The sequence below is a fragment of the Rattus norvegicus genome, chromosome 12, assembly GCF_021556685.1.
Source record: "Rattus norvegicus strain SHRSP/BbbUtx chromosome 12, alternate assembly SHRSP_T2T, whole genome shotgun sequence".
Classification (NCBI taxonomy): Eukaryota; Metazoa; Chordata; class Mammalia; order Rodentia; family Muridae; genus Rattus; species Rattus norvegicus.
Window position 1 is genome coordinate 37,705,690 of NC_141545.1, and position 22,413 is coordinate 37,728,102.

The 22,413-nt window shown below is 44.4% G+C and overlaps 2 long non-coding RNA genes across 2 annotated transcripts in view; one reads left to right on the forward strand and one right to left on the reverse strand.

Moving 5' to 3' along the window:
* LOC120095960 (uncharacterized) overlaps nucleotides 1-18,282 on the reverse strand; it is a 32,611-nt gene extending 14,329 nt beyond the window's left edge. Inside the window, exons 1-3 of the long non-coding RNA XR_015634332.1 lie at nucleotides 18,185-18,282; nucleotides 17,508-17,717; nucleotides 17,035-17,248 (exon numbers count right to left, since the gene is read on the reverse strand). This is a non-coding gene — a long non-coding RNA (uncharacterized LOC120095960). The remainder of the gene's footprint in view (nucleotides 1-17,034; nucleotides 17,249-17,507; nucleotides 17,718-18,184) is intronic.
* The window catches only part of LOC148002311 (uncharacterized), a 4,330-nt gene continuing 199 nt past the window's right edge, over nucleotides 18,283-22,413 (forward strand). The window contains exon 1 of the long non-coding RNA XR_015634333.1: nucleotides 18,283-20,582. This is a non-coding gene — a long non-coding RNA (uncharacterized LOC148002311). The remainder of the gene's footprint in view (nucleotides 20,583-22,413) is intronic.

Here is a 22,413-nt window from a genome sequence, read left to right on the forward strand (position 1 = left end):
AGTTGATTAGTTGCTGGATTGACTGGTAGCAGTAATACGCGTAATACGTCTTTTGTTGACCTGGTTCTTTTTCTGCATCTCACCATTTTGATGGAATATTAGACAATATGAATTTTACTGTATTAACTGACAGATATTGGTACATTCTCAGAAACACACATTTGTTCTAACATCCAATTGTTACTTAAAATCATTTTGGTTCATGTAAGTCATGGTGTGTTGTTGTTGTTGTTGTTGTTTTGTTGTTGTTTTGGTTTTTTTGTTTTGTTTTTTAGATTCATTTAGCTGGACAGGAAGAGTACTCACTCCAGAGTTAAGTGTTCCCAACCAGCAAGGCACAACCAATATGATGGCTCAGTGAGGTTTGTTGATATACCCTATGGAAGCTAATGCTGTTCACTGCTCCCAGCAGCCTTTGCGCCGCTCCCAGAAGCCTTTGCGCCGCTCCCAGCAGCCTTTGCACCAGGCTCTGGTAGAGGTCGTTCTCCATTACAGTTCTTTTTCTGGGTCTCAGGGATAATTTTCTCACATGCACACATGAACAAGTACTCAGCTGAATACTGCTGTCTCCTCCGCCCCACTCCCTACTGCCCCCAGCAATCCTGTCTCAGCCAGCTCTCTCCTGCCCTTTCATTCGTCCCCAAAAACAGTAGTTTCTGGATTCTTCCTGCAGCTTGGAAACTTTCAGCATCTCTGAGGACACACCTAGGTCTCTACCCTATGTCTGCAAACTCCAGACAATAAGCTGCGAGGGGCTAACAACAAACTACACGGCTCTGCTCACTCGAACCTTTTCTTTCTCTCCTTTGTTGATTTATTTTTGCTGTTATTACCAATGATCTTTCATATATTCTATCTGCTTCTGCTGTTTTTTCCAGTACGTGGCCAAAATTTGTATCTGTAACTTCATTTTCTGTTAGACATAATATTTGCTATGGATTTTTTTTTCAAGAATTCCTTCGTGCGCTTTTGAAAATGCTTTGATACCGTAAATGAAACACTCCCACTGAGGCCCAAATTAAAAGGCGCTCCGTCACTAAATCACATCAGAGATTCAACAAAAAGATTGAAAAACTCATTTTAAACTCATTACAGACTTCCCCAAGCCGGCAGGGATTGTTGACAAGTAGCAGCCTGTGTCCTTGATCAAAGCTGCCATGAGCTCTTTGCAGAGCAGGCTATTCTAATGGCAATGTCTCCCTGTGCATTTGAGGTTGGCTTAAAATATAAGCAAAGTCTCACTGAACTCAAGCCAATCACAGGAGGGAGTGTACAACACGTCACCACCTGACACCATCAGGCTGGAGAGGTGACTGGGAGGTGGGGAGGGGTTAGAGCATTGACTGCTCATGTAGAGTTCAGGTCCCAGCACTCACAGGACAGCTCATATCCATGTGTAACTCCAGCTCTAAGGGATCTGTCGCCCTCTTCTGGCCACTACGAGCACCTGCACCTGGTGTGCAGACAGTATTCATCATTTACATAAATAGGGCTCATTGTCAGTGTTGAGAGCTTTGATTGTCTTGCACTGCCTAATTTAATAAAAGTGATAACTTTTAAGAAGGCGCCTTTCCGATTTCCCCACTTTCAGAGGAGAAAGTTGGAGTCTAAGGAAATTAACCGCTCTAAACGGAACATCTAGATGCCCTGCTCCCAGATCCGGAGAGCATAACAGAAGAAGGATCGGGAAAATTTTAAGGCTCTGGGGGTAGGAGGAAAGCTGTGAAAAGCTGGTCTTCTTGATGTGACACGACCATTGCATCCATGAACTGACAGCCACAGCATCTGAGGTTACCTACACAAGACCTGTACATGCGCACACACACACACATACACACACACACACACACACACACACACACACACACACACACACACCGCAAGTAAGAAGGAGGATCTAGAGACATGGTTCAGAGGTGAAGAACATTTCCTGTCTCTGTGTTCCCAGCATCCAGCTCAGATAGTTCACAACTTCCTGTAATTCCAGGTCCAGGGGTTCTCACACCCTCTTCCGGTGTCCACAGGTCCCAGTACCCATGGTGCATGCACACAGAGACACAGGCAGATACACACAAATAAAAATAAATCTTTATGGAGAGTAGGATGGGAAAACGAGGTGTCAGCAGGAATGCCAGAAGGATAGGAGATGATAATGGGGTGAGCATTAATCCCCCATCATAATTATAATTAATCACAACATTGTGTATGTGTATGAAATTATCAGAAGCAAAAATTGATACAGTGGCTGACTGTGTAACCCTCAAATACCAAGCAGCAGAGGTGACTGCCTATTGCCCATGAGCTCTGCCTCCCTGGGTAAAGAGAGGGACTTGGGGTGTGTGAAAATGCTTTCTTCACTGTCTTTCTCTCATGTGCCCTGCTCTTTACAAAAGAACAACACTGCTTTCCCACCTGCCCCTCGGCCGCCCTTTAAGTCGCCTATGGAAATCGTACTAAAGAGGCACAAATGAACAATAGCAGTGTTGGCAAAATCAATATTTACTATAGATCACACAGCATAAACATCGCACGGCATATTAGGATAAAATGTGAGCTGCCGTAATCTGCACACTATGGGGAAATTATCACGGCGAAATAGACTCAGTAAATATTTACTAGGACGGTGTACCTGGAACCCGTGTCTAATATCCTATCTCAACTAGTATATTAGTCGGGGTTCTCCAGGGAAAGAGACCCAGTAGGGTTTATATAGGTCTATAAAGGGAGATTTATTATGGGAATTGGTTCATACCATTACAGAAGCAGAGAAACCCCACAGTATCTCATACTTAACCAGAAAGACAGAAAAGCACAAGGTGTAATTTAGTCTGAGGCTGAAATGCTGTGCCTAGGGTAAGAGATGGAAATTGGGAGGGAGCGGTGGGGGCGGGAGTGTGGAGTGGTGGGGGCCGGTGTGTACGGTCAGAGCAAGGACTGAGGGGGCGGGGCACGGAGAAACCTGTGTTCTTTTATGTTTTTTCCTTTCTTTATTAGTAAATCAAAAAGGGTTTTACTCTATACCAAAATGAGGCTAATCTCTTCTAGGAACACGTCTAGCCAGCCTGAGGGGGACAAAGCTGAGCAAAGGTAAACAGCTACAACTTGACAACTACAAGTTGACACAAAATAGCGAATCTCAAGCTGATCAGTGTGGCTGGTTATATTTTGTTGTTGCTGTTGTTACTTTGACACAAGATAGATTTATCTGAGAGGAGAGAACCTCAATTAAGAAGAGGCGTTCATCGGACTGGCCCATAGGCAAGTCTGTGGGGGTATTGCCTTGACTGACTTATGTGAAGAAAGCCCAGTGCCCAGATTACTGTGGGCAGTGCCACCCCTGAGAAGGTGGTCCCTGGCTTCTATAAGGCAAGCTCTGAGGAGCAAGCCAGTACACAGCACCCCTCCATGACCTCTGCATCAGCTCCTACCTCCAAGTTTCTGTCCTGAGGTTGTGCCCTGACTTCCCTTCATGATGGACTGTGATGGAGACATGGAATCCAAATAAACCATTTCCCACCCCAAGTTACTTTTGGTCACAGAGTTCATCATAGCAATAGACGTCTAACTAGGATGACACATAAAATTAAACACCCGCAAGTTCACACACACATACACACACACCACACACACACATCACACACACATACACACACACCACACACACACACATCACACACACACATACACACACACCACACACACACATCACACACACACATACACACACACATACACACACATACACACACATCACACACACACATACACACACACATACACATATATCACACACATACACACACACATCACACACACGTACACACACATCACACACACACATCACACCCATCTCACACACACACATACACACACATCACACACACACATACACACACACATACACATATATCACACACATACACACACACATCACACACACGTACACACACATCACACACACACATCACACCCATCTCACACACACACATACACACAAACACCACACACACACATCACACACACATCACACACATCACACACACATCACATACACACACACATACACACACATCACACACACATCACATCACACACACACAATACATACCCACACACACATACACATACACACACACACACACACACACACACACACACACACACGTGAGAATCCCAAATTGACATATGATATGAGCCAACTACAAGTTGGCATATAAAACTCATAAAATCAATCCTTATAACTGCAAACTCTAAAATTCTTTTTTCTTAATGTTATACATATATGTACATATCACATATTCCTAAATACATGAATATAACATCCTCTGTCTGTTAAATGCTACTTTCATGTATGTGTTCAGGATTGGCCATTTGGTATTGATCAGCCGATTGGTGTGTCATTCCCTGGAGGAGACTCTTTCTCCCACTCTCAGCATTATTTAGTTTCCTGCAGTTCCAGTCGTGAGTGCAGAGGCCCCAGCCTCTCCCTGGCACTCATTCTGATCCACGTGCTGAGACCTTGAGCCTCTTTCTAGACCAGTGCAACTGATTTCAAGTGGGTTCAACTGACGCACAGGGTTATGCTTGTCTTTGAAATGCATGGACAGCCTGTGTGTGGAATGGCCAGGGAAGCAGCTTAGCAAATCAGTCTTCCTTTCCATCAGTCAACCACTCAGAGTCCACTGATATTTATTACACTTATTAACATGTGAACTGGTTGGTTTTCTGTGCCATCCTGACCTAAGCTGGAGTTAGGAAAGGAGCCTCTCTTGAGGAAATGCCTCCATGAGATCCAGCTGTAAGGTATTTTCTCAATTAGTGATCAAGGGTTGGAGGGCCTATTGTGGGCGGTGCCATCCTGGGTTCTATAAGACAGCAGGTAGAGCAAGCCAGGGGAAGCAATCCAGTAAGCAGCATCCCTCTATGGCCTCTGCATCAGTTCCTGCCTCCAAGTTCCTGCCCTGTGTGAATTCCTCTCCTGACTTCCTTTGGTGATGAACAGCAATGTGGAAGTGTGAGCTGAATAAACCCTTTCCTCCCCAACCTCCTTCTTGTTTACGATGTTTTGTGCAGGAATACAAACCCAGACGAAGACAACATATTTTTAAGGTGGACTCTTCATCTGTCGCAGAACTTCATCAGCGCTACTGTGGTGTGCATTCTTTGAGGGGGCATGATGGGTTCCTTTTGTACTAACTTTGTAGGATAATTTCCTTTGAGTAGAATGTCTGCCTTCATGGTCCTAACAACACAAGGCTTGACAAGGGGAAATATAGCATCTTCCGTCTCAGGAGCTGCCTGTCTTCCCTCACCTTATGAATTATGGGGGTTTGCTAGACTTCTCCCACAAAAAAAAGCAATAAACCAGATGGACATGTCCCTCCCTAGCTGAAGACAGGCTTCAACTGTTTGGATACCCCAAATCTGGCAGGGGAGGGCTAGATCCACAAGGTAACAGAAGAATCAATACACTGTAATAAGAGATGGGAGTGGAGATTTGAACTATTGCACGGAGCCATATTGGATTTGGGCCTAGCCGCTTTTTGACTGCATGGTTCAAAGTGACTCTGGGCTGTTTGGCCACAGAGACTCACCCCAAAGATGACTGCCATAAATCTTAAGATTGTTGGATAAAGCCTCTCCCATGAATTTACGGCACAGGAGTATAACATTCAAGGGATGCCTCAGCTCCCTTCAGCAGATACCTTCCCTCAGCAGATACCAGTTATCTCCTCAGTCAACACCCAGTGTCTCCACCACCTGACCTCATCGCCTGACTTCTTTGCCTCCAGCTATCACTGCCTATACCCTCATCTCCCCCTCCTTCATATTTCACAAAGGTCACTCCCCCTACCTGAAAGCCTTAAAAGCTGCAATGTTCATCCCAATAAACGAGACCTTGACAACAGAACTTGTGCTTGGTCTCCTTCTTCTCTTCACCCCCATTTTGGCCCACAGGTAGAAAGCCTCTTCGGGACCCTGAATAACTGGGTCCCTGCTGGCGGGGCCAAGTGGCGCCCGAACACAGGGACCCCGAAGCAAGGCCGACTACAGGACAATGGAGATAAGAGAGCTGCAGCGGGAATCGAGGACTCTTCAGGCCGCATCGCTCGTGCGTCGCTGGAGAGGGAGGTAAGGACCGGTCGAATAATTGTCGTCTAATTGCCATGGGGAAGGTATGGATTTAGGAGGCTTGTTTCATAGGAGAGATCAAGCGCTCACTCAGGGAGAGAGGATTAAGAGTTAAGAAAAAGGATTTAATCAAGTTTTTTTGTTTTATTGATGAAAGGTATCCCTGGTTAATTTTAAGCAGTGTGGGGCTAGCTTAAGTAAAACTTGTAATAAAAAAGGGACAAGGTAATGGTAAAGTGTTTTTGCATATGCGTTCTTTTAGAGTTATATTTTAGTCTTTGGATCCTGACTAGAGATAGTTTACACCCTAGACATGAGAGAGAATGGGTTTGGGAAAAACAGTCCTCCCGGACTCTCCACGGATGCTTTGGAGAAAGAGAAAAACTTTTCAGGGCTCTCCTGGGAACAGAAGAAAGGCAGGAGACGTCCTGCCTCTCTGCTGGCTCCTATTGGAGAAATGCTTATTTCTAGTTCTGGGTTCCATAAGTAGGATATGTGGGTCCCTATCGTGGGACACCATCTAGTTTTTTCCCTCTATGTCTATTGTGTGTCCTTGGTGCACCAAGCTATCCATGTCTGTCAGTTTATGTCTGTGGTCTTTGTTTCTCGTTGTTTAAATGTTTTATGTTTCGTGTTCAAAAGAAAAAATGATAAAAACTTTATCTGCCAGTCGTTCACACCTTGACTTGGTTTTAACTCGTTTCAAGAAGGGAACAATGCATAAAGAACAGTTTCAATTGGCTTTTGGAGCCTACATCTGTAGCTAGAAGCCTAAGTCTGCTGGACAAGCTCCCCAGGGGCTGGCTAAATGTTTATACTAGCTGATCCTAAAGACACCAGGAGCTTCACAGCTTAAAAGGTGTAACATTGGTAACAGAAAGTTGGCTTAAAACTGTAATTTGGATATGAGCCAACCTAGGGAAACAGGTCCAAATTGAGGTAATATTTTTATGGAACTCTTATCCTAGAAACCAGGCTTCTAAAAGATTTTAGGGCAATGTCTCTTTGTTGAGGTATTGGAGACCGCACCGTCGGGTGTTCATATGTAGGAATTGGCAGTCATAGCCAAAGTTGTGGTTTGCCCTAAAGTTACTGTATTTTGATGCTAATTCCACTGCCCCAAGAACAGCTGCCTAGTCACATACTCAGAACTCAGGTGACTTTCCAAAGTTGTGGCTGTGCTCTGGTGTTACAAAGAGATCTTAAAGATTGTGATTAAAGACTGTCAGTGTTACATTGACTAACTCAAACTTATTTATAATTAAGAAAAAAATCAAACAGGTAGAGATTGTTACAGGATTTACGAAGGATTGATGAGGTTTTAGAACTTGTGAGAGCATTACAGCTTGTTTGCTTACTCCAACTGCCATTTCAAGATAGATTTAGAAGATTGTTTTTATGCAGTTTGTTTACATCCTGGCGATTGTGAGTTTTTATTTTGTGAGCTTGCTTATAATTTTAGAGAGCCCATGAAGTGATATCATTAAAAATTTTTTACAAAAGAGTGGCTACTAGCCTTATATTATGTAATTTTGTTGCTTCTTCAATGTAAGAAGTTAGAACTTTGAATCTTTCAGTGTATATGGACATTTTTACTACAAACCTTTGCTCTCAAAATGAGCTTTAACATTTGGGGAGTAACTATTGCTCCAGAGAAGATTCAATATTCATTTTTAATATTTAAAACTAATTTTAAGCTTCTAAGGATATGTTAATTGCCAAAGTGCCTCACCTTACCAGAGGACTTAACTTTGTTATCCTCATTGGAGATAAAGCTTTTGTCATTAGTACAAAATTGTAGGCTAGAGTCATGGAAGTATTTTAAAAAGAAACCTGGTGAAACATACCTTATTCCAAACAGCAATCAAATTGGTTATTACAAAATACTGATATTTGGCCTATTACATATACAAATTTCAGGCAAAATTGATAATTTTACTCCTTGCATGCTTTTGTATTTACTGTAAATTTGTGCATGCAACCCATAGAAAATGCGCTTACTGTATTTATAGGTGGTTCATCTAATGAAAAGGCTACATGTATGATTGGATCACTTGTTTATTCTCTTGAGTTTCTGCTGCTTCAGCACAGATTATTAAATTCCTGGCTTTAGCCACTGTTTTTATAATGTTAAAAAAATCAAGCTTTCAATTCATACGCTGATAGCCAATGTGTGGCTTGTGGTTTTACAATTGATTAAAAAGTTTTCGTTCTTTTGTTTTTTTTTTTTTAGATACTACTAGCCCTCAAATTTTACAATTACTTAATGCTATATTAGAGGCAGGTTTTCTACTTAAAATCAAAGTGATTTCAGTGTGAATTGTCTGACAACTCACTGTCCTTTCAGTGCTCTGGCTCAGACAACTAAACAAAACCATAGACCCAGCTCTTTGAAAATGGTAATGGAGTTGATAACACACCCTCTTGAAAAGAGGAAGACTCCATTTGCTTACTTTCAACTCCCAGCCTCACCTTGCCGGCTCAGGGATTTCTAGTACAGTATTTATAGGATTTGGCATCTCTAATTAATGCTTATGTTTAGGTAAATAAAGCTGGTGAGGGGCTGGAGAGATGGCTTAGTGGTTAAGAGCACTAAGTACTGTTCCTTTATAGGCCATTTAAGAACTCAAATTAGATTGCCTAGACCACTTAGCAAGGGAGGACAATGATACCAGACAGATTATAGGCCTTACATAGGAACAGTTAGTAAAAAAATCTCATTCTTTATATATCCAAAACAGTAATGCTGGAGACAATAATTTGGTATAAAAGTAAATTTATAAATACAAGTGCTCAGTGTCCTCAATTTAATCCTTAAGGACTTATCTTAATAAATAATATTTTAACAATATTTTAATAAATAAAAAGGGGAGTTATCCCTGTATGCTAAAATATGCTCCTTTTATTTCAATTTTAAAATTTGGATGCCAAGGAACACTCTGAGTTTATGGCACCCTACAACTAGGCATACTTCTGCCAAGGTGAAATAGAAAGATCCACATATTGGCATGATCCTGTTCAGATATTTTATATGGGGAAGAGGGAATCTTTGTGTTTTTTCTACAGGATGCTACAGGAGTGTGCCAGCTGCCCGAGTGGCTGGTGAGCCATGCTGATCCTGGGAGCATGAAGATTCAGCTCTCCTGGTTCGGGTCCCTGGAGTCATTCCTGTGTCCTTGGAGGAATATGGAGGATTCCCACTCATCTTTTGTCATCACAGAAATTCTGGCGTTGCTGCAGTCATTGTGTCCCGTCCCACCACGGCCTGCGCTCTGACCCTCTGTGCACTGTTGCTTGGTGGAAGCTGCTGTGGACTGGGGAACTCTGCCCTGGTTTTGCAGATCTCAGACATGGTCCCATTGCCTGCTGGTTGTTCCAGAGAAGAATGACCGATCCTGAACTGTCCTGGGAAAGACCTTGGCATTTTCGCTGCTATTGTAGCAGCCATTACTGCTGCAGCCATTGTGTCTGCAGTGTCTGGAGCTACCCTCCCCCAATCTATTGTTAAGCAAGCACAGTGGGTGAACTTTCTGGAGTAGTTGCTAACAATTGGGAATTCTAAATTTTATTACAGGAGAGGCTTGACTAGGCCCTTGGTGGTATGGCCATAACAGCTGAGGAGAACCAGATGAGGTGCCTACAACTTATCGGGAGAGGCTCAATTTCCACAATCTCTTATATTAATGCCATCTGGCCCTTGCTCTTTCGCCCCTGGGCTCAAGTGAGAGGAATGAGAAGATGACCTGATGTAGCTATCCTCAGGGACGGGCAACTTCCTCTGACCCTTGACCAATCTAAGACAGGAACCTTGGGGGCGACAAGGTGATCCTATGACAGATAAGGCTGGGGTTTGAGAGGTCGATCCTAAGACAGAGGTGGCTACACCCCGTTTAAACGTGCGGGCCGGTCAAATGCTCCTCTGCCCAGTTTCTCCCCCAATAACACACACGTATAGCCCAGAACGGTATGTTACAGCGCAAGTTCATTCCTAGCCATTGGGGTGCAGTCCTAACTGCAAGAGTGGCTCGCCATGGCCGAGCTGGGCACTCTGTGAGGCATGTCTGATCTCTCTCAGACCACTACTTCCACCTAATGGTTTTTTTTTTTTTAAAGAAAAATGGGGGAGATGCACGGAGCCATATTGGATTTGGGCCTAGCCGCTTTTTGACTGCATGGTTCAAAGTGACTCTGGGCTGTTTGGCCACAGAGACTCACCCCGAAGATGACTGCCATAAATCTTAAGATTGTTGGATAAAGCCTCTCCCATGAATTTACGGCACAGGAATATAACATTCAAGGGATGCCTCAGCTCCCTTCAGCAGATACCTTCCCTCAGCAGATACCAGTTATCTCCTCAGTCAACACCCAGTGTCTCCACCACCTGACCTCATCGCCTGACTTCTTTGCCTCCAGCTATCACTGCCTATACCCTCATCTCCCCCTCCTTCATATTTCACAAAGGTCACTCCCCCTACCTGAAAGCCTTAAAAGCTGCAATGTTCATCCCAATAAACGAGACCTTGACAACAGAACTTTTGCTTGGTCTCCTTCTTCTCTTCACCCCCATTTTGGCCCACAGGTAGAAAGCCTCTTCGGGACCCTGAATAACTGGGTCCCTGCTGGCGGGGACAAACTATAAAGAAATAACTTAAAGACTTCTTCTTTTTCTGGGGTGGAACAGTGGCAGTGCAATGGCTGAGCACGCGTAGCGTCTTGGTTTCAATTCCCAGCACACACACAGAAAGGAGTTTGATATTTCTGGTCAGCAAAAGGCGGGTGGGTGGGGAAGCATGCGTGTGACCCACTTTCCGCCACTGTCATTAGAAAGCAGGCTCAGGATCACAGGGAACTTGCTTTGTCTCTCTTCTCTTTGCTGAGCACAAATGCCACTTATCCTAGATTGGACCAGACGTCTGCTTGTCTACCTCCGGTCTTAAGAATAAAATTAAGGTGACAGCTAAGAGATGTGTTTCCAGCAGACTGTTGCTGACAAGCTTTTTCTTTATGGGTGAATTAGAAAGATTCACTGCTCGAAAGATGACTGCAGGTTCCTCCCAGGAAGAGAGGGTCCGTCTTGGCTATAGGACCTTTGCCTCCTTCAAATGTGTACTTGTAATTTCATGGTTACTGGGGGATTGGAGACAGGCAGATCCTTCCACCTTGCCAGCCACCTACCTCCCCTCAGACCTGTGGGAAACTTTATCTCAAAAGGCAAGGTCCTGAAAAATGATACCATGGTTGACCTCTGGCCTCCAGGTACACTTACTGGCTCGCCTAGGAGCATTCAAATACAAAAATAAGATCACGAGTAAATAAAAATAAAAGTGGAAAATGTGGGGTTGGGGATTTAGCTCAGTGGTAGAGCGCTTGCCTAGGAAGCGCAAGGCCCTGGGTTCGGTCCCCAGCTCCGAAAAAAAGAACCAAAAAAAAAAAAAAAAAAGTGGAAAATGTGCTGTGTTGGTTTTCTGGCTCCTGTGACAATACATAGCTTCAGACAATGTTTGAGTCTGAGACTGCATCAGAGGGATGAGCCCAGGAAGGGGATGTGGTGAGAAGTATCTGTGACAATTATAGTTTTACGTCTCCATCTCTTTCCTGTTTCCTGAGCTTTATATGGGGAATGTGAGAGAGGCATAGACAGAATATAAGACACAGTAGGCTTTGGGTAGGTAAATATTGTGGAGTAAAGACTGCCAACCCAGTCTTTTTTAAGTAAGTGCAAATAGAATAATAGATGTTTAAAGAAAAAGATGCTGGGCAGAGGAGTATGCTTGGGGAGCCCAAGAACATTGGGCAGCCTGCAAGAGGGATGTGGGAAGGAGGGGACTCCACCCTTCCCGACAAAAAGAATTATAAAGGTTTTACTTAGACTTGCCAATCACCCTGATATATATATAGTATATAGATATAGATATAATTTCTGCATGAAATTAGCACACTCTACCCCAAACACCCGATCATTATTTTTCTGTTTAAAATAAATAGGAAACATTGTAATAAAAAAAATCCCTCTTACCAAAATGAATTCTTCCACCCTGAAACAGACTTGTACAGATATATACAATACGATATTATGTATCCTTAAAAAAGAAAGTCGCACTGCCATCTGCAAGACCATGGATGGACTGGCAGGACGCAGTACTCAATGAAATAAGCCAATCACAGGATAACATGTCAAGTACATTCATAGAACAGGGAAAAATTGTGGCTTCCTGGGCCTGGAGATGGAATGGAAGTCACTGCTCAACAAGTGTAACTTTCCTTTCTACAAAAAAAAGAAAGTTCTACAGCTCTTCCGCAGGGCTGGGATGAGCTCCCTTGACAGAGGGCTTCCCCAGAGTGCAGGGACCCTGGTTTATGTTCCCAGCCTCACATAAATCATGTCTGTGATCTTAACAGCTAGAAGCTTGGTAGGTGGAAGCAGAAAGACAAGGATGGAAGGGCCATCCTTGGCTTCGTAACAATTTCAAGGCCAGCCTGGACTACATAAGACCCCATCTCATGAAGGAGAAAGAAGGTGAGTACTGCTCTGTAACATGGTGAATACACTCAAGTGCGTTACGCTTAAAATGTCAGAGCACACGCCCACTGTTAAATATTCATACTACACTAAGAAAATAGTAAATAGCTAAAAGGACACTTAAGAATCAAATAGCTAAAAATAGAAAAAGAATTTCTTGACAGTAGACAGGGAATTCTGCTCATTTTGACCTGTGGTGGGATCAAAGCTTTTACCATTGAGTCCACTCTAAGCCTCTTCTTGTCAAAATGGCCAGACACCAGCAATTTCACATGGCCACCATAGCAGCAGGCACAAGCCAACCAATGTTGACTTATTATCTGTCTGCTTGTGGTGGACACATGTCATGGTTAATGCTGCCTGCCAACTAGAGGAGGTCTAGAGCCACCTAGGAGACAAAGGTCTCCCAGGGTATCTCTGAAGGAGTGGCCAGGTTTGCATCTCTGTTGCTCAGAATGAGAACCCTGACCAAAATCAGTCTGGGGAGGAAAGGGGTTGTTTTAGCTTATGCAGTCCATTGTGGAAAGAAGTCAGGCCAGGAACTCCAGGCAGGAGCTGAAGCAAAGGCCATGGGGTATCGATGCTTACTGACTTGCTCTCCATCTGCTCAGCCTGCTTCCTTAGAGCACCCAGGACCACCCGCCCAGAGATGGCAGCACCCACAGGGGACTGGGCCCTCCCACAGCAATCATTAATCAAGATGGCATCCCTCACAGTCTTGCCCACAGATCAATCGAACAGAGGCGATTCCTCAGTTAAGATTGCCCTTTCCCAGGGGTGTCTAAGCTTATGTCAAGTCGATACAAACTAACTATGACGGGGAATTTCTAAGCTAGATCAATGTAAGGAGGATGCCCACCAACCAAGAGAAGCACCATCCCACAGTCTGAAGCCCTGGTCGGAGTCAAAAGAAGGAAGCTGAACACCAGTGCTCGACTCTCTCTGCTTCCTAACTGCGGGTGCAATGTGGCCAGATGCCTCACACCCATGCTGCCGTGTCTTCCCCTGTGCCCTTGCATTATACTACAAAATAAACCCTTCCTCCCTTAATTTATTTCTTGTAAGATATTTGGTCTTGGGCACAAGAAACACAAAACAGCCCACAGGAATGAAGGAAGGTTCCAGAACTGATGTCACTAGACAGCCGACTGCTATCGAGGTATTTTAGCGACCCCTTAGAACACACACCTTGCCCATAGCTCATTAGCCAATCGCATCGCCTCTTCTCCACCGAGGAACATCTGATGCCCCCAAGGGACATTTCCGTGAGTCAAATTTAAAAGAGTGCTGTTAGCTCTTAGGCACTTCTGTTTGGCTCTAAATATCTACTTGGAAGTGCCAATTTGCCAGCAAGTCGTGGAATCCAGCCCTTGCAGAGTCCTTAAGTCCCAAGGCTCTGAATCACTAACACAGCTAGCTGCGGGGCTCGACTCTCAGTATCTGTCAAGATCGTGCATTTTCTGCCAGCAGCCTCTGAGCTATTTAAGTGGGTGACAGCCTATGCCTAGAACAGCATATATAGTGAGTTAACATCAGAGGATCCGAATGTAAAATGTCAGGACAGCTTAGCCCCAGCATAGGGAGGCTTGGAGTTAACACTCACTCTCCCTCATTTTTAAGACAGGGATATAGTTTCTGTTTCCCAAGCTGGCCACAAACTTGTCGTAAAGCCAAAGGCGGCCTTAGGTTTCTGTTCATTTCCATTGATCCTTCCAAGTGCCGGAATTACAGGCTTTCATCCCACCCCTGGTTTATGCGGGTATTGGGGACTGAACCCAGTATGATAGCCATGCTAGGCAGCCACTCTACCCACTGAACTAAATCACTATCTTTGCCATATCTCTTCTTTAAGATTTGTTTTATTTTTACATATGTATGTGTGCACACAGCATTCATTTCCCTCTGTATATGCCGACTTTAAATATATATCAGTGGGACTGGAGAGATGGCTCAGAAGTTAAGAGCACTGACTGCTCTTCCAGAGGTCATGAGTTCAATTCCCAGCAACTACATGGTGGCTCACAACCATCCGTAGGTTGGATCTGATGCCCTCTTCAGGCAGGCAGATGCATATGCAGCAGAGCATTCATACATTAAAGAAATGTGTATCAGTGTTACTTATACTATATATACATATACCTAGATACTTGTTTACTGGAGTATGTCTATAAACGTATTGCCTTCTTTTGGACTTGGTTCTTCCTCAACATTCAAACAAATCAAACACAGAGAGCTCTGCATATCATATTGACAGACAGATGCCAGGGATGGGCGGCAGGGAAGGACAGTAGAAATAAAGAGTGCATGTGTGTCTGGGGAGCTGCCTCAGGGACATAAAACATGGCACTCATGGGGAAGCCCGGCTCTTCTTCCTGTCTGCAGAGCTTGGTGTTAGACTCTCAGAACTGCAGGAGACGTCTGCAGCTAAGTCACAACCGAACTTCTCAACTTGGCTGGATGAAGCCGCAATGCTAAGGATAGAGAACAGTGACGGACAGCCTACTAATTACCAGCGCCCTCCACACTGGTGTCTAGGGAGAGCAGAAATAGAAACTGTTGCAATAAAACAGGTGAGAGCACATCAGAGGGACTGGGGGAAAAGCCAGGGTGTCAGACACCAGCCCTGGGAGGCGGTGCGATCTGTCCTCTCTTCTGGATTGTGCATATATTATGTGTGTGTTACACTAGTTTACGGCATTTTATGACATAAATGGAAATACAAGGACTGTGTAGCCAATAACACAACCTATAGGAGATAACAGTATGAAATACTACAGTGTGTTATTTTTATTCTTTGGGGGAATATGGAGAGTACCCATAATATTTTATATACATTTAATTTAGGTTGTATGTTTTTATAGACAGCCTTGTGGTGCAGCTCATTTTAATTTGTCACCATGTAACGAAGATAATTCTCTCACTAGAAAAACTTAAGTGACGTTAGCAGACACCCAGCTCTGCTTCAATGCTCACCTTTAAGGCTTGCCTTAATGTTCTAATTAGGTATGGCATCATTAATAAATGATTTTGCCTGCACTACCAACATGACAGGGTGAGGAAAGATGCTGAGATCCACCTTAAGGTGTGTGTGTGTGTGTGTGTGTGTGTGTGTGTGTAATTAAACTAAATTTGGCCCAAAGATATCTCTGTCCTGAGTCCTTATATAGCAAACTGCAATCAAACTAAGTAACCTAAGTGAAGTCCAACTTGGGAGTCTACTTCTGCAACAAACAAGCCATCTCAGCCAATCACAACAGCTGAGCTTTAGCCAATCACAGGTGGCCCATTGGTTGAGATCCAGCTGACTGCCCAGCTGTCACCAGCTAAACTATCCACCTCTCCCCGCTGCTTTCAGTTTTCTGTTGCCTGGCCTTAAGGCTGAACAGAGTCCTCAGAACCTGCTCTGGCAATGAGAGAGGCTCACTTTCCTAACCTTTGTTTAAATAAACTGCCCGGTCTGCTGGTGTATTGGAAGGTTTTCTTTTTATGGTCGCTTCTCCTTTAGAGTGAGAGGTAGGAAGAAATACAGTTAAAGGTCTGACTTCAGACTCATTCACGGTGTTGTGTGTGTGTGTGTGTGTGTGTGTGTGTGTATGTGTGTGTGTATGTGTGTGTGTGTGTATGTGTGTGTGTGTGTGTGTGTGTGTGTGTGTTGATGTTCTAAGATTACTTTACTGAAGCAACCCTTCTCCTGTTCTAGCCCACATTCCTTCTTGAATCTTGGCCTCAGGTATGCTGCTTACCCATGTGCCAGTGGGCTGTGTGCCAGGGCTCAGTTCCATGTTCCAATATATGACATGCTCATGTTAATTTGAAAGATCGGCTATGGGGAGGGGTGTTTGTGGACTTACCCTAATGCAGCACATGTGCTGGTGAGTGGGCAGTCAACTGACCTGTGAAGGGGAGTCTCGTGGGCACATCTTGGGGACCAATCATATCCACCTTCCCTTGTTTTATTACAGCACGGGGTCACAGACAGGAGGATGGGTCCTGGGTACACTGTGGCCATCTTCCTCACTTTCTATTGCTTTCTGAACTCGATTCCTTTAGTTTTTTCAAGACAGACAACAGCCAAAGGCAATATTTACACCTAGTCTGGGTGGCCTCTGCAGTAAAGGGAAATCATAGCTTGCGCTCTCACCTCTGCCCACCAAGACCAGCCTCACGGAGGACTCAAGGCAGATGCTGTCTGTAATTTACGTCTGTTTCTTTCAGTAAACCTTTATTCAATGAAGACTCTTCCGTCTGTACGACAAAGCTGCCTTCTTCATACTTGTTCAGCGAGGTTTGAAAGCTCGCTGTTTTTGTGTGTTTTGTTGATTCGTCCTTGAAAAAGTGAATAAGACTTTCACTTTTTTGTCTATGTAAACATGTGCACATACCTTCAGAGACCAGAAGAGGGCATCGGATCCCCTGGATCTGGAGTTGCAGATGGTAGGAGCCACCGGATGTGGTTGCTGGAAACCAAACTCCAGTCCTCTATGAGAGCAGCAAGTGTCCTCAACCCCTGAGCCACTTCTCCAGATCCTTCGCTGATGTTGATATACATATAGATCCAAAATCTCATAGCTCGCCTTATAGCCTTATTTAATTTATCTAGAGACACAGAACCAATAAGCAGGGTGTGGGAGAGGTAGGTGTGGGAGGGGTAGGTGTGGGAGGGGTAGGTGTGGGAGGGGTAGGTGTAGGAGGGGTGGGTGTGGGAGGGGTGGGTGTGGGAAGGGTAGGTGTGGGAGGGGTGGGTGTGGGAGGGGTGGGTGTAGGAGGGGTGGGTGTGGGAGGGGTGGGTGTGGGAGGGGTGGGTGTGGGAGGGGTAGATGTGGGTAGAAGGGCAGGGGAGATCACAGCCGTGTACCTGTTATTTCATTATGACTATCTCTGGCCACCTTTAACACGGAAGGCCAGGAGAACTTTTCTAGCCAATCAAATCTCCCATCTCGTAGTCATCACTAGTTGCCAGGTGCTGGCTGGGTTCCATCACAAAAGAATCGATGTGGTCTGTGGAAGCCCCAGCAGGGAGATAGCAACCACAAGAACCACCTCATCTTATTGTATCCAACTCATCCTGTAGGAGCCAAACGGGTGGGATCGGCTGAGGACAACAGCCAACTCCACTGGGTCCTAGTTCTCTTGAGAGATAGTGATTAGTAATCACACAGTCCATATCTCATTGAAATTCAACAAGAGCTGGCCCGAGGATTTCTACTTGAGTAACAGAATAAGCCCACAAGGAACTCAACCTGCATCCCCAAGAACAGGCAGCCTGAGCCACCAGCCCATGGAGACCAGCTCTTTCCCCTGTGTGAAAGTTTTGTGAATATATTTTTGTTTATCCCTTGAGAATTTCACACATGGTTACAATGAATTTTGATTGTATTTATCCTGCTTCTCCCCCAAGTCTCTTCACAGACTTCTTCATACACATGCTCCTCCCACTTTCATGACTTTATTTTACAAACCCACCGGTTCAAATCCATGCTTTGCCACATGTGTGTGAATAAGCAGCCATCCACTGAAGCAGGATCAACTTACCAGGGGGGCCACATCCCTGTGGAGAACTGACTTCTCCTTCACAGGTGGCCCTCAAGTTCTACTAACTCCTCAGCCTAGGATGAGATATTGTGTGCCTCCCCCCAGCCCCCGCCCCCTGATTCCATGCTGGAATGTTGACTGGCTTGACTGTGTTCAGGCCTTGAAAAGGTAACCATGGCCGCCAAGAGTTCAAGACTGCAGTGGTCCTGTTAGGCCCAGGGCACACCATTTTGCTCCTGTCTCCCTGACTTCTGGGTCTTATGACCTTTAACCTTAGCAGCAAGAGTTACAAGTCTGACCAGGTCTTCTTCTGCTGAGGATAAAACAGACCATCTTAAACGATAGTTAGAGTGATCCTTGGCATTTGTTTAGAACATATTTAAGGGTGAGTACCATCACCAGACAGCCAAGTAAAAGCCCCACAATACCAAATGCTTGCGATAAAATATAACAAATGCTGTCGAGAAGGACCGGAGAACTGCCTGATTAATCTAACACAGAGTGTGCACGAAAAAGCTCAGGGAAAGACTGGAGAGATGTCTCGGTGGTTAGAGCACGGGCTGCTCTTCCAGAGGACCCAGGTTTGAATCCCAGCACCCACATGAAAGCCTCACAACCATCTGTAACTCTGGTTCTATGGGAATGCACATACTCTGTCAGCCTCTGAGGGCAGCCAGCAGCATGCAAGTGGTGCCCAGTCCTATGGACAGACAAAGCACAAATATACATACAATAACAACAACAACAATAATAATAATAATTGCAAAAGCACAAGGAGAGTAAAATTTAGCAAACTAAAACAAAAATAAAGGAAACTTATTTCCTTTATAAAAACTTAAAGGAAAAGTACGAAGCTTTGGAACCAATAGGAACATTGGTCCTATCCCTATCCCAATCCAAACGACACTTTTGTCACTCACGAGGACCAGGACTGGACTCTCAATGAGAAGGGTTTCAGTGGATTCCCACAGAGGAAGGCTTCTCTGTAGGGTTTTTTCCAGACAGAACTGGATTGCAGTTGGGAGTGGATTGCAGAGGGGCAACCACCTGAATAAGATGACAAGGAGTTCTTTTCAGTTACTGAATGCTGCTGCTATATTTACTGCCTCCTTAAATACCCCAGGAGTTGTACAAGTCAGCTGAAGAATGAGGCAAATAATTGAGGCGATGTGCGTTCAAATTAACAATTTCCACATCGAGCAAAAGCATCATCCTGGTCAGGAACTGAACAATTAGAAGAAAAAAAAAAAAAGAAAGCAGGCAAGAATTCATAATACTGTCTTAAATATGCTAGGAAACACACAAGAGAACTACCAAGAAAGTTACCAGAGGATGACCTTGCCAATGACAAGGTCATTGGGATGGTACCCCAAAGGACAAGATATTCTCAAAGGCCTTGAGTATATCAGCTGGAAGCAGGGATGGTGGAGAGATGGCTCGGGACCTAAGAGCACTTGCTGCTCTTCCAAAGGACCGGAGTTCCGCTCCCAGCATGCCCTTGGATGAGCCAGTTCTATGACGGGATGTAAAGTCTAAGAAGAAATACTTCTTCCTTGAGTTGCTCCTGGTCAGTCTTTTATCACAGTAACAAAGAAGCAAATAGATCAGTGTTTGAGACTCCTGGTGGAGAATTCCTAGGATCATGACCAAAGCTAACCCATGTCACTGAGCATCCCACAGGCATCTCTGATGGAATCCTGTCCATGTCATGTCTAACCTTCTATTTCCCAGGGCTACAAATCTGCCTTCCTCCCTTAGCATGCCTCCTCCCCTCCCCCTCCTCTTACCCTCCCCCTGCCCCTCCCCCTCTTCCTCCTCTACCTTAAATTCTCTGCAGGAATCTGTACTTCCTGGCTTGGCACAACAGCCATCTCCCTGCCCTTCAGATCTCTGACCTAGATCCCTTTTTCCCCGAGGTCTTGCCTACCACTCAGCTAAAGAAACACCCAAGTGTTCACAAAACTGGTTTTGTTTCATCTTTACAGCCCATAGAACCGATTGACATTTCCCTCCTATTTATGGATTTGCTGTCTTTGTCTTCCTCTGGAATTTACTCTCCACAGGAGCAGGGCCTCAGCCACATCCCCTGCTCTTCCCTTTAACTCACTGCACCGCGGAAGGAGGAATCTGGCCACGCTAAAACCGTGCACGAGGTCCTACGTGGACCCCTCCGTGTGCAACCATGGAAACGGAGACAGCGCTGAACGAGTGTCACATGTGGAGAAAGTGACAGAGTTGGGGCCTGAACCAAGGACGATTTCACACATCAACAGAACCATCTGCCCGCGCCTTGGATCCTGCTTCCTGTCCAGTTTCAGAGGAGCGTCTATCAGGGCGAGCCAGCCCAAGCGTGATCCAATTCAGTAAAACATACTTACAAAACCAGAGAACGCACAAGGTACAAAATTCTATCTCCTTTAATACATAGATTTTTTAAAAAAAAAATAATAATATTTGTATTGATTCTTTGAAACCTTTATCCAGGAGTTGGGGATTTAGCTCAGTGGTATAGCGCTTGCCTAGCAAACGCAAGGCCCTGGGTTCGATCCCCAGCTCCGAAAAAAAAAAAAGAAAAAAAAAAAGAAACCTTTATCCACGGGCACAATATCTTTTGATGATAGCCACTCTCTGCCACCTGCCTCCAAAGGTTCTAGTGACTCCCCCACTCATCTCTTTCCCAGCCTCATGTCTTCTTTATAAAAATGTATTATTAATAACATCCTGAGTCTGATTAGTGATAATAATATGTGCCTGGGGGTGCGGTGTAAGAGTTGATATTACTATTATATGTATCATGATTAAGAGGCAAAGTACTTTCATTGTTTTCAAAAGGTGTTTGGTGTCCCTGTATGGTCTATTTCCCCCCAGTTGTTTCTGGTCCTGGGTCACTGCTGACATTCTCTTTGACGCTGTGCTCTGGCTTTCCATCTCAAGGGAGTGAAAAGAAATGGACTCAGAGGATAAGGGCTACTTTGCTCCTGGAGTACTTCCATTAATATAATGATATGGAGATGCCAGCCGTGTTGCCACAGTTATAAATGATTTCTTACTGTGCTGAGTTATATTCTGTTATATATTTATCTAACTTTTAAAGGCTTGTTTGTTTTTTTTAATGATGTGCACATACATGTGTGTGTCATATATGTGGGCATATGTACTATGTGTGTGCAATGCCTGCAATGGCCAAAAGAGGGTGCTGGATTTCCTGGAGCCAGAGGAACCACCGTGTAGGTTCTGGGAATTGAATCCGGGTCCTCTGCAAGAGGCTCTTAACCTCTGCAAGTGGTCTTAACCACTGAGCCATCTCTGCAACTCCCATATAACATTTTTAGTGTCTTCACTCAAGCTATCACCCTACACCTGGGCTCATTAGGGAGACAGGTGTTTCTCTGCTGTCTCAAATCTCCCTAAGTCCTAGGCAGAGTCATATGTCAGGATCTTGGTGATGGATTTCATAGGTCCTTTCTCCTGCTATGGCAGCCAGACTCTACCTATTACGACTGGAATCTTGCCAACATGATGCTCTATCCATCCAGGAAAAGTTATATCTCTCACTGCCATCAGTAATGGGTCTTGCTCTGTGTCTGGGAAATAGAAGTGTTGAGAGAGAGGGCAATGGGATGGGCTGGAAGGAGAAAATGGATGCAATTATATTCTAATAAAAATGAATTAGTTAAATATGCTTTCTATCAACAGACAAATGGATAAAGAAATACATATATTATGTATATAATTTGATGTATATCATACATATATAATTCATCTTTTCACAAGTTCACTATAGATTCATCAAATTCAAAACCCGGGTTTTATAAAATATAATGAACACCAAATACTCAAACTTAGAAGATGCAAAGGGCGTGAAAAGATGATGCGTTTAAAAATAAAATACAAATAAAGAGGCACAGAGAGATGGCTCAGAGTGTAAGCTCACTGTCTGCTCTTGTAAATGATCTGTGCTCGATTCCCCCTGTCCACACCCCACGGTGCAGCTCACAACCATCTGTAACTCCAGCTTCAGGGGATCAGATGCCCTCTTCTGGTCTCCAAGGGTACTGCATGAATACAGTGCATACACACACACACACACACACACACACACACACACTCTTCTTCACACCATTTAAAATAAAGTAAGTATGTTGCATGTTTTAAAGAAATACACGTGAAACGCCCCTAGGGAAAGTTTTAAAGTTCACCTACAATAAAAAGCTTCTCGTTGCTGTTTT